This window comes from Corythoichthys intestinalis, chromosome 22 (assembly GCF_030265065.1).
Source record: "Corythoichthys intestinalis isolate RoL2023-P3 chromosome 22, ASM3026506v1, whole genome shotgun sequence".
NCBI lineage: Eukaryota > Metazoa > Chordata > Actinopteri > Syngnathiformes > Syngnathidae > Corythoichthys > Corythoichthys intestinalis.
The window spans coordinates 1,384,452-1,400,503 of record NC_080416.1 but is presented as its reverse complement, the minus strand read 5'-3'; the positions used below and the strand labels follow the sequence as shown (position 1 = coordinate 1,400,503).

At 40.5% G+C, this 16,052-nt stretch overlaps 1 protein-coding gene across 1 annotated transcript in view; it reads left to right on the top strand.

The window, feature by feature from the left end:
* The first annotated feature begins 1,924 nt into the window (after positions 1-1,924).
* Positions 1,925-16,052, top strand: part of gabbr2 (gamma-aminobutyric acid (GABA) B receptor, 2) — a 280,917-nt gene continuing 266,789 nt past the window's right edge. Inside the window, exons 1-2 of the mRNA XM_057828393.1 lie at positions 1,925-2,026; positions 2,103-2,226. The gene's annotated coding sequence lies outside the window, so the exon portion shown is untranslated. The remainder of the gene's footprint in view (positions 2,027-2,102; positions 2,227-16,052) is intronic.

The window sequence follows — 16,052 nt, the reverse complement described above, 5'->3', positions numbered from 1 at the left end:
TATCAAATAGGCGCTTTTTTGCTTCCATTTTTTTTTTTTACAAACTCTTGCTGTGCTTTTTATTGAACAATGGGTATTTTGGACAAGTATTGTTTTGAATGTACTTAAAAATGAATGAAAGCGGTTGGCTGTGGAAGTTTTTTTTTTTTTTTCTCCTACAGAAACTTGCAGGGTGTGAACGCAATTAATCCCCCCCCCCCCCCCCCCCCCCCGACGTATTAGGGCAGAATCCTCGTTTTTAAAAAACCCTGCTACGTGTGGACATGGCCTAAGACTCCTGATAATGGCTCCCAGCATCACAGTTTGTATATTGTGACTAAATATTGCCATCCAGTGTATTTGTTGAGCTAAACAAGTTGCTAAAATGTTGTTTTACCGAAGTCTGCAAGTAAGTTTAATGGGTATTTTGCATATCTTCATTGTGAATGCCAGTTCTCTTTGCGTTGTTGTTTAACCATGTGAGAATAGATCCTCATTAATACATATTGAAGCGCTTTTGTTTTTCAACGGCGTGGTCCAGTGAACGACTAGTCCCTTTTTCTGTCTTTCACATTAATGTTCCACTCGGGTTCAAATTGGAAGATCAGAACCGAGGACATGTTAATGTAGTTAAAGAGTGACATGGTGGAAGTTCAGCGTGTCCATGTGACGACATCGCCCTGTGACGTCAACAACAATAGCGACCTACCAGTTAAAATATTACAAATGTTATTAATACGAAAATATTTAGAGAGGTTTTAATATCAAATTATTATAACTCGTACTAACATTTATCTCTTAAATGTCTTTCTATCCGTGGTACCCTTTAACGTCAACCCCCCCCCCCTTTTTTTTTTTCTTCCATGTGACCTTTGAGGTAATAAGGATACTGAACAATAACCCATTACATTACCACATTAAGCCAAATAAATTAAAATAAATAAAAAATCGTGGAATTCCGATGAGAGAAAAAAAAAAAATACATAAATGAGGCATTATTTGTCCAAAGAGCATGAGTGCCCTCTGGTGGAGAAAATAGTTCCTAGTTTGAAAAGTGAAGCGCTCCCTCATAATTACTGCAGTATTTTGAAATTAAAAGGATCATATCTCTGGTTTCCCGTGGTCAATCGGTGCTAAATGAAAACTGGGAGAGAGGTTAAAATCTGCGCTTTTGTGTCATGTTGAGGGCTGCGCTATATATCAAATACTTCATTTTTTACGCTGCTTTAAGGCACCACATGATTCAACAGGCTGGCGCGAAGCTAGGACGGCAAGCTGCCAAGCTTGCGTCTGATTGGTATAATGGAGTCATGTGATTATCTTTGTGACGTCTCATTGGTGAAATCGGTAGAGCTACTCATAGCATCGCTGGCTAAAAAAAAAAAAAAAATAAATCTAACATGTAGAATAGAGGAAAAATGTAACAATTCTTGTGTAGCCCAAAGTACTAGAGTATGAGTAGCGGTTTTTTTCTTCACAAATCTACTCAAAAGTAAAAAGTATAGCTTAGTAAAACTACTCTAAGAATTTTTTTTTTTTTTTCTCCATAAAGTTACTCAAGTAAATAACTGAGTACATGTAACGTGTTACTACCCACCTCTGGTTAAAAACGAACAACAAGAATGGGCAGTTTATCGGGTATTGACCTGTAAAGCAGGTGGGAAGATTGTATGATTGGCAGTTTGGCAACTGCGCCGTAATATTGATGTTGCATTAACATGTTATTGGAGTAATCGGAAAAAATGGTTCTCTATTACATGGTGTCTATAAAAAGAGCCAAACAGTCACTCAACTTGTGATGTATCGTTGGAGCATTAAAATAGGTTACTCTTCTTTGTAACAACCATGTTTTCATCCCAGATTATGACTTGACAAAACAGCAGAACGATTTTCCAACTTCGAAATTTAGATCTTCCGATACACATGAATGCAGCCTATCTCCCGAAGGTTCTTTGCGAAGGGCTTGTATGCCTATCACAGCCAAAATTACTCCCATAAATTACCATATTAAAGAGCCATTTGCAGATTGTGTATATGCCAGAATCAGGTAATATGACTATATTAAATATTTTTTCTAACGCGTGCCCTAGTGAAATTATGTCTGGCGACGCCCGTGACAACAGGTGCAGTCAATAGGCAATCATGGGACAAGCAACACCAGGAGGAAGCAAACACAATTTCTAACAAATACGTTGAAAAAACTGTATTGTGTCAAATCTGTTGCCTCCACCATTATATCCTGAATTGGTAAGTAGATATTGTTTACCCAGAAATAACTGTTTCAATTTCACTGAATACCCTTTTTTTGCCTGAATTGCTTGGATTTCAACATCTTAAAAACTTAGCCATTTGACGTTTCTGACCTAATTTTTCTATTTTTAGTGACAAACATGTAGTGGTTTACTACTTTTATCCAGGAAACATAATGCTCGTAAACCAGTGCAATCAATCTGGCAATTTTTAGAACATTTTTCATTTCCATCACGTTTGTCCAAAACATTTGAAGTGTTTTTAGAGGAAAATGTACGAGCAGATTGACAGACAACAAGAACCAAAAGTGGTATTTGGTATGTGGCAAAATTGATTTTGCCATGTGGCATTTTTTTTTCTTTGCCATGTGTACAACAATACTTTTTCCAATATAGTTCAGGGCTTATTTGTAACTGTAATTTTTGAAAATAAGATTAACAACACTAGCGTTGGCTAGCTAGCACATGTTGACAGACAGTTCACATGGCAACAAGAGAATAGCACGTCTTAGCATAGCATGCTAGCTCATTCTGTGTATGAAATCTTCTGTTTGGAGATTTTTTTTTTTTTAGTGGACGGGGCAAAGGAAGATTAATTAGGATCTAATTTCATTATTAAGCCTGTTTTTGGATGGATTTGTGTCAAAAATGTGGTCTACTATCATTTTGAAGTCACTTATTGTTGCATTTCATTGCACCTATGGTAAATGCTGTTATACTTGTATAGCGCTTTTCCACCTTTCAAGGCGCTCAAAGTGCTTTACCCTACATCGCCATCTACCTACTGGTGACGCAGCACCAGGAGCAATGTGGGGTTAAGTATCTTACTCAAGGATACTTACTCGAGTTCATCAGGGCAGAGAATCGAACCCACAACCTCTAAATTGGGGGGACAACTACTCTAACAATGAGCCCGCCACCCCCATTTAAGTGCTTTGCCGCCATTTTGCATCCTAGATGGTGTGAAAGAATATTTTATTCATGCTTATAAAACACATAACTGCTGTGATACTATATTCATTTGTGAGACTGTATCCACATGTATTTTTTTTTTTTTAACATAATACAAAAAGTTTCTGTCGACTGCCTTATCTGATTTTACTCCCTCTTGTACCAGCTACAGCTAGTTACCAAGGCCATAACTCAAGATGCTTTTCTGGGCAAAATCACCAGAGTTGGGCAGTAATAAGGTTCACTTTCGTTTTCGTAGAAGGTATTGTTTCAGAGTAAGCAACGCCCTTTAAACAAGCATATAGACCAGGGGTCCCCAAACTATGGCCCGCCTCCACATTTGGTCCGGCCCCCTGAACAATTCAAAAAAAAAAAATAATTTTTTTTACTTGTGTTATTTATTTTCTGGCTTTTTCTGTGAAGAACCCAGAGAGGGTTATTTGGTTATTAATTATTTGATTGATAGTCTTTATAATATAATATGCGATATTTAGCGCTGTCAAACGATTAAAATTTTTAATCGAGTTGATCAAAGCTTAAAAATTAATTAATCGTAATTAATTGCAATTCAAACCATCTATAAAATATGCCATATTTTTCTGTAAATTATTGTTGGAATGGAAAGATAAGACACAAGACGGATATATACATTCAACATACTGTACATAAGTACTGTATTTGTTTATTACAAAACAACAAGATGGCATTAACATTATTAACATTCTGTTAAAGCGATCCATGGATAGAAAGACTTGTAGTTCTTAAAAGATAAATGTTAGTACAAGTTATAGAAATTTTATATTAAAACCCCTCTTAATTTTTTCATTTAAATAAAATTTGTAAAATTTTCAAACAAAAAATAAACTGGTAGCTCGCCATTGTTGATGTCAATAATTACACAATGCTCAAGGTGCTGAAACCGATTAAAATCAGTCGCACCCAAGCGCCAGGAGAGGGCGACAAAACACCAAAAAACACAAGTAACAAATGGACATGACACTGTGCTGTCATTTTAATCTGTTTGAACGGGGCGTGTGCGTTAAATGCGTCAAATATTTCAATGTGATTGATATAAAAAAAATAATTACCGCCTGTTAACGCGATAATTTTGACAGCCCTAGTTATATTATATTATATTGTATTATATATATATTTTATTTTTTTTTTTATTTTACTTTTGTTCCGTGAAGAATCTAGCAAGGGTTATTTGATTGTGGTTTTCTGAAAAACAATTTTTTTACATTTAGGCACTCCTGCAATCGTCACACTTGTTTTTTTAAAAACTGACCCCGGCCCCTCATTAGAGAAGGGAAATGTTATGTGGCCCTCACAGGAAATAGTTTGGGGACCCCTGATATACACCCTTGACTTGTGTGTTCTCGTTGTACTTCTGGAATTGTCACAGGCTTGTCTGGACCAAATTGTTTGTACCCTTGATATATACACTCACCGGCCACTTTATTAGGTACACCTATCCAACTGCTCGTTAACACTTAATTTCTAATCAGCCAATCACATGGCGGCAACTCAGTGCATTTAGGCATGTAGACATGGTTTAAGACAATCCCCTGCAGTTCAAACCGAGCATCAGTATGGGGAAGAAAGGTGATTTGAGTGACTTTGAACGTGGCATGGTTGTTGGTGCCAGAAGGGCTGGTCTGAGTATTTCAGAAACTGCTGATCTACTGGGATTTACATGCACAACCATCTCTAGGGTTTACAGAGAATGGTCCGAAAAAGAAAAAATATCCAGTGAGCGGCAGTTCTGTGGGCGGAAATGCCTTGTTGATGTCAGAGGCGAATGGTCAGACTGGTTTGAGCTGATAGAAAGGCAACAGTGTCTCAAATAACCACCTGTTACAACCAAGGTAGACAGAAGAGCATCTCTGAACGCACAGTACGTCAAACTTTGAGGCAGATGGGCTACAGCGGCAGAAGACTACGCCGGGTGCAACTCCTTTCAGCTAAGAACAGGAAATTTAGGCTACAATTTGCACAAGCTCATTGAAATTGGACAATAGAAGACTGGAAAAACGTTGCCTGGTCTGATGAGTCTCAATTTCTGCTGCGACATTCGGATGGTAGGGTTAGAATTTGGCATCAACAACATGAAAGCATGGTTAGGGTTCAATGGTTCAGGCTGGCGGTGGTGGTGTAATGGTGTGGGGAATATTTTCTTGGCACTCTTCGGGCCCCTCGGTACCAGTTGAGCATCGTTGGAACGCCACAGCCTACCTGAGTATTGTTGCTGACCATGTTCATCCCTTTATGACCGCAATGTACCCAACTTCTGATGGCTACTTTCAGCAGAATAATGTGCCATGTCATAAAGCTGGAATCATCTCAGACTGGTTTCTTGAACATGACAATGAGTTCACTGTACTCAAATGGTCACCACAGTCACCAGATCTCAATCCAATAGAGCATCTTTGGGATGTGGTGGAACGGGAGATTCGCATCATGGATGTGCGGCCGACAAATCTGCACCAACTGTGTGATGCCATCATGTCAATATGGAGCAAACTCTCTGAGGAATGCTTCCAGCACCTTGTTGAATCTATGCCACGAAGAATTGAGGCAGCTCTGAAGGCAAAAGGGGGTCCAACCCGTTACTAGCATGGTGTACCTAATAAAGCGGCTGGTGAGTGTGTGTATCTTGTTTTCTCTAGTCTTCGAAGCAGGCAATACTTGGCTGAGTTTGATTCATTTCTCATTTCAGCTATTTGTTGATACTTGTCACAGAGTTCAAACTTGAACTTCCCTGACAGATGGTTCTGCAGCATTTCCCTATTCATTGAAGTTTCCCCCAGACAAACCAACCTGCGTCCCCATTTCACTAATTCCCTACGGATAACACTGCACTCCACCCAAAGTGAGAAGAGAACCAGCTTTGATTAAAAACTCCAACAATCTCGTCCTTCCTTCAATTCCGCCGGAGATGCCGCTCGACTGCTTCCCGGGCCGACCAGGAACCCGCCATTCATCCGTCTCCTTGGTGGCCCCCTTCTTTAATCTTTAGGGCGCATCCATGTGAAACGTAATGCGGACGAGAGGGGGGGAAAAAGTAGGGAATCTGTCAGCGTAGCTACAGGATCTATCTGTGCGTGCTGCAAAGTGGCCTTGCTTTTGATGCGGGGTGGCAGAACACGCCGCGTTTGTCTCCCATAGCACATATGTGTCTTTAATGATAATGCAAAACAAGGCTCCCCATGGGTTGAGTCTTTGGAAATGCTCAGGCTTCGGTTGTCAGGGCGACACACACACACACACAGCGACGGGGCCATTTCTCCACTGCATGTCGCTTTAGTTTATGTAATCCCCAATACCCAGAACAGCTCAGGAGCCGCGGCTGCATACATTAGATGACACACTTTCACTTCCAGGAGGGAATGCGAGACGGCGTGGTTAAAAAACATGCGAGTCCCACATTCCTGGGGATTACGTCGCGCTTCTTCTGATCACGTCGGACGGCGTGGCGGCAAACTATATTGACGTTTACCAGCTGCGTATACCGTTGCGTATGTGCGGAGTGATCCCGCGAGACCGAGTCCGAGGAGGAAACACTTTAGTTAAAAACAGATATTGGTTTACAGCACGTGGAACCAAAAAAAGCATAGTCAGTTATGTGTATTGATTCCCCTCCTATACAGTAAGTTTTGAAAGTGTTCTTTGAAGATGGATGGAATGCTTCCGCGATTAGCTCCTAACAACCAGCAGCACTACGATCTCCATCCCATTCATTTCAGTTCAACTGATCGCTTGATTGCCTCCTAAATGGCTTCCCTTCACCCACCCTGAAGGGAATTCACTGTATGTCTTCGGAAACTCTGCCTCACTCTAGCTGTGTGGCGTCCAAATGTGTTTAGATGAGTAGTTCTCAAACTAGCATCCACGTACTGTAGCTCAGCAGTCCCGGAAATTATTTGTAATGTGGGAATCCGTGGGTTATGATGTCTTCGACCTATGTTTTGACTTCACGACGCTAGTTAGCTAGCTAGTTAATAGTGCTTGTCTGTGTTTGTGTGGCGGCCAGGAGTACCTTTTCCTTTTTCGCTTCTTTTTGGCTCCAAAGAAAAAAGCTGGGTCTTCTAGATTCAGCTAAAAGATAAGCAATTACTATTTTCTTGGCTTCCTCCCCAATCTTGCATCCATTCGGTTTCCCCTCATGTACATATCTCATTAGCTGCCAATAGGGGTGTAACGGTGCACAAAAATCTCGGTTCGGTACGTGCCTCGGTTTTGAGGTCACGGTTCGGTTCATTTTCGGTACCGTAAGAAAAAAAAAAAAGCAAAATATAAATGTGCTAGTTGTTTATTACACACCTTTGTGCTTTCAGCAATAGGAACATTAGCCTATACAAAGCTAGAATTCTGCTCAAAAAGTAGCGGGTCTTTAAAGATAATCCAACAACAATTTGCTTTTCTGACACCGCGCATTGGTCAGCTTTCTTTCTGAAAGAAAGAAGAAAAAAGAAGTCCTGTGCTAAAGAGAAAAGCAATCCCAATGACAAAGATTTTAACATGTATTTTACAAATGAAATGCCTCAATGAAACATTTTTTTTTCTTATGAACGTTTTTCAAAAGCTTTATTGGTGGATTTTCTCAAGTTAAAACGCCACACAGAAATGAATAAATTTAATTGTGCAAGCAGGATCTGTGTATTATTCTTATTTAATTACAGGTGTTTTAGCTCATTTCAATTTATTTTATTTAAATGGGCTATTATTTATTTTATTATGTGTTTATATTTTACAAATGTGATGTAGTATTCATTTATATTGTATAATTTATGTTGTATAACTTTAGTTTCTATGGGAATATTCATTCCTCGGCAACTGACCCTACACCACCCCATTGCCAATCCCTGCACCGGGGCCCCTCACCCAAGCCAGCCGCGTGCGAGCCCCACCAAACACGTGACAGCCACGCAGGCGAGCGGAGACACTGCGCGGGCGCCAGTTGTAAAAGTTGGTTTTAATTGCTCTTTAAGTCTCCTTAGGCAGAGGGTTCACTTACCGTAATTTTCGGACTATAAACCGCTACTTTTTTCCTTCATTTTGAATCCTGCGGCTTATAGTCCAGTGTGGCTTATTTGTTGATTTATTTGGGTTAATAGGTAACACTTTATTTGACATCGGCTTCATAAGACTGCCATAAGACAGTCATAAATATGACATGACATTATCATGGGCATTGATGAATGCAGATGTAATGAAGTGTCACCAGGCAAATTATGTTACCAGCTCCGATCTTTTATATCCATTCAAAAGTGACATAATTTGCCTGATGACACAAAATGATGTCTGTCATAAGCATTCATTTTTTGCTAATGGCAGTGTCATGTCATAATTATGATGGTCTTATGACAGTCTTATTGTGCCACTGTTAAAAAAAAGTGTTATCAAATTTCATAACTACCAGTTTATGAAACAACTACAACAGTAACCAAAGAAATACCATAATTTTCGGACCATAAGCCTCTTCTTCTTTCTTTCTTTCATTCTGAATCCTGCGGCTTGTAGTCCAGTGCGACTTATTTGTTCATTTATTTGGGTTAACGAGTAACACTTTTTTTGACAGCGGCTTTATAAGACCATCATAATTATGATATAACACTATCATGGGCATTAATGAATGCTAATGACAGATGTCATTAAGTGTCATCTGCCAAATTATATCACTAACACCATTTATGTTCAGCTCGGATCTTTTACATCCGTACAAAAGTGAGATAATCACTACCACTATCAAATAAAGTGTTAAAAAATAACATAACTAGCAATTAATGAAACAACTGTAACAGTGGTAAAATAATTAGCACAGAACATGAATTTGGATTGTTATTTACAACTGTAGAACTGCAATGCAAGCTAGGAGGCATGTTGGACAACAACAATGTTAACAGCAGAGGTTGACTGTCTTCCCTAAGGGAGCAGTGATGGCCAAATGAAGCTTCTTGAAGCAATGAAGCTTTGCAGTCAATTAGTTCAAAGCTTCATGGTGGTTCATTTGGTCTTATGACAGTCTTATGATGCCGCTGTTAAATAAAGTGGTACCGGTTAGTGTCTTTTGGTGTAAATATCCCATAACACAGTGACGATAGCTGCGGTTTATAGTCCAGTACGGCTTATCTATGACCAAATGTCATTTTGATGACAAATATGGTGGGTGGCAGCTTATAGTCGGGTGCGCCTTGTAGTGCGAAAATTACGGTACTTATTTTTTCCCCCCTTCTGTCATTGTTTGCATGCCATACTCATTAAAATATGAACACCTATAAATGTTTGGGTGGTTTTAGTTAAAACAGACACTGTTTTTACATCTGTGTGATTTTGACAAAGCTCAGATCACATTTGATGGTGATTTTATGCAGAAATGTGAGAAATTCCAAAAGGTTCAGAACCTTTTTCGTACCACTTTATCTGTATCGGTTTGATATAGTGATCAGATCTTGGAGTTGGACAAGATCGGGTTATTGGTTAAAAAGTCATTATCGGACAACTCTAATAGTGAAAGACAAATGATTTGCTCTATAAATGAACAGTTTTTACATTGACCACACAGTAACTTGGTCAAAGTACCTCTTATAACGCTGTAACTAAGGATAAACAACCAATCGAATGAATGCAATATCCTCGTGTGACTGGGATGCTAACAAAAAATGTCCCAGTTCACTTGGTAGGGATTAGAACTAAATAATTCCGGCATCTTGTCGTCACGCTTGGTTTTGTAATCTTACTAAATGACGAGAAAGTTTAACCACCATTAATGGAGCTATGCTTTTTTTAAATTTAAAAAATTTTTTTTTTAATAAAAAGGCCATTTCCCCTTTGTCAACATCACATTCCATTACATTATTTTTTCCCCTGACCTTCCCCAGACGTTTGCCGCCAACCTTCTCTCAGGTGTCCAAAAACACGGTCTCTCACCTGGACGCGCCCCCGATTCGCCGCGCTAAATACTTTGACTCCGGCATTTGCCGGCGTGTGATTAAATTGAATTCCGTCCTCTCTCTCGAGGGTCTTTTCCCTCCCTCGTCTTGGTGTAGCGATGCGGGTCAAATGCTTGTCTGAGTGTGTGAATTAAACGCCTCATCACTCCGCCGAGGCCTTCCTCCTCGCAGTACACACGAGGACTTCCAATTACTGAAAAATCTCCAGTATTTCTGAATATATAATCATTTTTTAAAGATTCTCCAGCCAGAAAATTAACGACCACGCTCTAGTAATCCATTTTTTTCTCGTCGGCAGCGTGCACGGGTACGGAAAAAACAGAAGTCCTGCATAAATCTTTGCTGATGTGATGATAATGCGCTCGGTCAGACTGGCAAAATAAAACAAATAGCCCGGCGATGGAAACGTGACGTTGCGCACACGCTTTTTTTTGGTCATATTTGTTTATCACACTTGATATCATTTTATTTGAATTTACAACACATGCGACCAGCACTGTAAAATATATATAAATTGTGGTACTAATTTGGGTTGTAACGATACATCGATCTGGATCGATTCATTGATCAAAAGTATAGACTTTGTAATATCAACAATTAATGTATCATTGTCCCAAAAATTGATAGTGTATCGTGCATCATGAAAATGGTGATTTAAAATTAACAAATTAACGATACATAGAAATTGTTTTGTTAAAGTGTACCCTCAAGATACGAGAAATGTGTTCCATGAATTGATTAAAAATGTGGAAGTTGCTTTGTATTTTTTTTTCATATTCAGGGTTTATGCGGGTCATTAAAAAGCATGAAAAGTCATTAGATTTTGTCAAAATCCAGGCCTTTAAAAGAACCTAATTGTTTGAGGTGAGGCATTAAAAAAATATGTAAACTTGACACTTAAAACATTTTTTTTACATAATTTATTAGAGTTGAAATGATATCTGTTTTGGGCTTATACGCATGTTGCCTTCAAAGTGAATGTAGAAGCTTTCTGCCTTTGTACAAGGGCTGGTCACAGATTGGCACACCAGTTATGCTTATTGACCGTTAGATGTCTCCAAACTAAGATGGTTGGGATTTGTTATGTGGGCAGACGATTTGCATTCATGGTGTTTAAGGAATCTGACATTTTAGCCAGACTGCTGGAATCACACCAGCCAGACCGCCGCACCCGTGCTGGCGCAGCTCCAGCGACCCGGGCCGGCAGGACCCCAACATCCCGGCCAAAAGGCCAAAGTCCGCGCGTTCAACTTAGTTTAAAAAAAAATTTTTTTTAAACCTGTCCTGTTCACCTGTTTGACACGGAGAACGGATGTCTAAGTGTCCGGTTGGTCTGAACAGTTTCACATTGAGAGTATGACATACTCCCATTGTGATCATTCAACATTCCTCGTTTATTATGACAAAGCAGCGAACAGGAAGGGGTTATGGGGGAACAAAAGAAAAGAAACACAAGAGAAGAAACACAAACAACAACAAAAAAATACATTGAACGCCTACACTAACTATGAATATGTTGGTGCTATTGTTAGCTGGATGTATTTCCGGTTGACACCATGTGGGGGGGTTTGTTGACCAGGGAAAGAAGGCGAGGGGGGTGGGGAAGTCTATTAGATAAGTGATTGCGAGGGGTGGAGTGTACACAAATCAGTTCTGTGATCTAGAAACCAGATATTGTGTGAATGCCTTGTGAGTGTAAGCCCGTCGGCAACTGACCCTACACCACCCCATCGCCAATCCCTGCACCGGGGCCCCTCACCCAAGCGTGCCCAATCACATCCAGCCGCGTGCGAGCCCCACCAAACACGCGACAGCCACGTAGATGAGCGTAGACACCGCGCGGGCGCCACCCCAGTGCCGCGGACCCAACCTACCCAGCCACCCCGGGGAGGGAGGGCAGACGGGGAGGGGGAGCCAGTGCAGCCCATCCCTCCTCCCGCAGCCCAGCAAAGGGGCCATAGTCACCCCCCCCCTCCCCCGGGTTCCAAGGTGGTCCCCCGGGCCACCCGTGCCCCCATCAACCGGCCTTCAGGGGTGGGAAGAGGGGACGCACCACCAACTTCACAAGGGCCCTAACCCAGCTCTTGGAGTCTTGTCAGTCGTGTTATCTGTTGGATATCAGGCGTTCTCCGGTGTTCCTTGTGTTGGGACAGGACGCCCAGCCATTTTTTCTGGACTGTCCGGGAGAACTGATTGCGATAGTTGGTGGTGCAGACGTGGGCTTGTCAGCATCAATCTTGCTCAGTCAGTTGCATGACGCACACGTTGGGCTTCTGTGATAGGAAGGAGTCATGTATCTCTTATGCAAATATATTCTGCTTGTTTTCCTTAAACTACGATATATGTGCTATTTATTTTATATTGGATGTGTTGGAGTAAAACAAACGATACTATTCCCTGATTGATTATATTAAGTATGTTAGAATAATGCAAAAAGTTGGACGGTGCCTAGGAGAAAAGGTACTATCTCCTTCAGTAGCAATTCGTTGGTCTTTTATACTATATACTTTATACAAACAAACAAAAATACTTAGGTTATATTTACTTGCCTTTCCTTTGCTGTTGCTTGAATCCTGACCCCCTGACACTTTATTCTATTCCTTCATTTTTAGTCTCCATCCACCCATTTCTCTCTTCCCCTACCATTATTTCCTTCCGCTTCATTCCTCATTGCCTACGTTCATTTCCTGCTTCCATTCCGTCTTTCCATCCGTGCCTCTGCCCTCACCCCACCCCATTTCTCCCTCGCTTCCCTAATGTAATTGCCGGATTACCGCACAGTCCATATGAAGATGTCTTCTTCACCCGCTTGGTTAAAAATATAATAAATCACATGGCGCGGTCGTTCAGGGAGTGTGAAGAAGTGGTGGGGGCGCCACTGAGCCGAGTCGCTGACCTTTTGCCACCGACCGGGCTCAGCGTGGCGGCGCTCCGGAAATCTCTGGGCAAGAAGCGGGAGGCCAGATGACATGCTAATTGATGGCACTCGCTATACATGCCACCGTGGGGGACCTCGGTGGTTAAATCCGTTCCTGCCCATTGGCTTGTTGCTTGTAAATAAATCACTGGCTGACTCATGTATGTACACACGGGGCATTCCGGGTCAAATATTCACATGAAAATGCAATATGAGGACATTTGAAACAATGATGGTCAAACAGTATCCCTCTTTGAATTGAACTAGTTTGATCTTGCAGTAAATCACGAATATACCGTATTGGCCCGAATATAAGACGGTGTTTTTTGCATTGAAATAAGATTGGAAAAAGAGGGGGTCGTCTTATATTTGCAGTCTAGACATTATACCCATTCACGATGCTAGATGGCACCAGATATCATTGAAGCGATGTTCTGTCATGACAGATCTCAGCTACTCTCAAGTTTAACCAGTTTGCATTATTTTATTGCAATGTTTTTCCTTATTCAAATTTGTTTCAAGACTACAGTTACAGTTAGACCTCACTTTGATGGTTAATGCAGTTAATGCAATTTTGTTTTTTTTATCACAATAGATTGGTTTACATTTCAAAAACCAGAAGCCATTCATTTACGAATGTGATTGCACTTTAGTTTACATTAGGGCTGTCAAACGATTAAAATTTTTAATCGTGTTAATCACAGCTTAAAGTGCTTGTGACACGAAAAAGCATGTTTATTTCATAATACACGCGGTATTTTATGCTCCTGAATGATATGGACCGCTTGGATGTGTGTGGAAGCGATCGCTATATTTATTTAGTTTTTTGAATCCCGCGCCAGGAAAATGAGTGACTTCCGGCTTCGGTCTCGCATTGAGGAGGAGGGCGCTGTGACGTGTACGGTAGAAGACGTCCTCTTCACGCTACAGTGTACTGTTGTGTATGAGGACAAAGGATTCAGCTGATTTTGCGGATTAATACGTTTATTTTTTGCATCACGCCAGCCAAACGGCTGCAGAAAAATCATTCTGTATGCGGGAGAGGCGTATGCGCCTTTTTGGAGTTTCAAAAGGTTCCCATTCACCGTGGATATTTACTGTGGGACCATTGGACTTACAAGGAAGTGAGTAAACATCTTGTTTTGTATTATGTCAAATACGAATACAGTGATTACAAAGTAAACACTATAAAATTCCTTTAAATAAAGGACTACTTACGTTTGATCATTGATAGGCATGTAAAAAGCTATCCTCACGCTCATTAGCAGTTAGCTGTTAGCACGTTAGCTACACAACAATTCCAGCCACCCTCCTCCAGGGATCGAACTGTAAATTGCTCTCCGCCGGGCGGTTTGCCGATCCGCAAAGAAACTCGACAACCGGGTCGTCATGTCAAATAATCCAGGCTAGTTATGTGTGATTTTCCACTTCGAAGACTTTGAAACATCCCTCGGTTCGGGTTAGCATGTCGGCTAGCTGTCACTCCTTCTGGTCTGTTTACATTCTCCGAAGCCGGGGAAGGGAAATGACATATGTCCGATTTAGGTGTCATAAAATATCGTTCGGCAGGTGTGACAGTAAAGGTAAAGTCGATTGTTTTGACCATTATGGAGTAATTTTGCCATGTCGTCTTGAATAAATGGATTTTTATTATTTTATATTCCATTTAGCACAAGTTATTTGTCATGACCATGCCATTTATTTAGCAATTGGGGAAAGTACTTGGGTAAAAAGAATATCCTGTAAAAATATTGAAGTAAAGAGACAGAAACAATGACATTTTGCCGCTCTCTTCGTCGCGTTTTCCTCATTGTGAATAGTTCCCCCTCGACGGGCTGACTGGTCCTTCTCAAGCCATTTATATAGCTATTGGGGAAAAATACTTGGATAAAAAGAATATCCTGTAAAAATATTGAAGTAAAGAGACAGAAACAATGACATTTTGCCACTCTCTTCGTCGCGTTTTCCTCATTGTGAATAGTTCCCCCTCGACGGGCTGACTGGTCCTTCTCAAGCCATTTATATAGCTATTGGGGAAAATACTTGGATAAAAAGAATATCCTGTAAAAATATTGGGAGTAGAGAGACTGAAACAATGACATTATGCAGCTCTCTTCGTCTCGTTTTCCTCGTTCTGAACAATTCCCCCTCAATGGGCTGAATAGTAAAACCGATGAGCCCAGTCTACCGCTGACGTCATCCACCTGTTGGGGACGCTAAAGCCCTATAATTGTAGGCGTGGCTAACCGGCAGATTAAAAGACTAATTTCTCGTCATCTGCGCTTTGCTAAATTGTTGTATATGGTCGAATCGTCTCAAAATATGATTCTAATTCACATAATAATGCCATTTAAGACTTTTTTTCTGGTGTCGTATGCTCTTTAAAGATGAATTAATTGTAATTGCAATTCAAACCATCTCTAAAAATGCCATATTTTGCTGTAAATTATTGTTGAAATGAAAAGATAAGACAAGACGGGTATATACATTCAACATACTGTACATAAGTACTGTATTTGTTTATTATAACAATAAATCCACAAGATGCCATTAACATTATTAACATTCTGTGAAAGGGATCCACGGATAGAAAGACTTGTAATTCTTAAAGGATAAATGTGAGTTTGTATATTGTGACTAATATTGCCATCTAGTGTATTTGTTGAGCTTTCAGTAAATGATACTGTAGCGACTTAACTGTTCTGCCCAACTGCATGATGGGAAGCGGTGCAACTATGACTGTGTGTGGTGGCTGAAAATGCTAGATCTTCTCTGCGTTGGGTGCAATACATGGTGTTAAATAGGGTTGTTCCGATCATGTTTTTTGCTCCCGATCCGATCCCGATCATTTTAGTTTGAGTATCTGCTGATCCCGATATTTCCCGATCCGATTGCTTTTTTTTTGCTCCTGATTCAACTCCAATAACTCCCGATAATTTTTCCCGATCATATACATTTTGGCAATGCATTAAGAAGAAAATGAATAAAACTCGGACGAATATA